The following is a 513-nucleotide window of genomic DNA, read 5'->3' on the forward strand; positions in this document are numbered from 1 at the left end:
ATGGACGATGAGGTTTTCCTATCACCACCTGTTGCTTGTTGAAAGAGCTGAAAACTTGTCTCTAGTCAAGAGAGAAAATTGAGAGACTTTGAAATTCTCTTCACACCAACTCTTTAAAGCAGGGGAGCTCAAGTCCAATGCTCAAGAGCTACTGCCCAGCAAATTTCAGACTCTTCCATGCTCCAACATACCTGAATCAAACGAATGGCTCGTTAGCAGGTCTGTTCAGAGCTGATCCTGGTCTGTTGGAGTGAGGATGCATTTAAAAGTTGCAGGACGGTAGCTCTGGAGGACGGGACTTGAGCACCCTTGCTTTAAAGTCTCTTGAATTACTGCTGCACTGGTTAATGTCTTGATCATTCTTGACACACTCGGTATCTGAACGCCCTCTGCTGGCATGTTTGAGGAACATCCCCTTTCAAGCAGACTGTGCTCATGAGCAAACTGGAGACAAACACATTAAATGTCTTTATGTATGCTATGCATTTGTGTGTGTGTATGTATATATATATA

This window comes from Poecilia formosa, unplaced genomic scaffold (assembly GCF_000485575.1).
Source record: "Poecilia formosa unplaced genomic scaffold, Poecilia_formosa-5.1.2 Scaffold595, whole genome shotgun sequence".
Lineage (NCBI taxonomy): Eukaryota > Metazoa > Chordata > Actinopteri > Cyprinodontiformes > Poeciliidae > Poecilia > Poecilia formosa.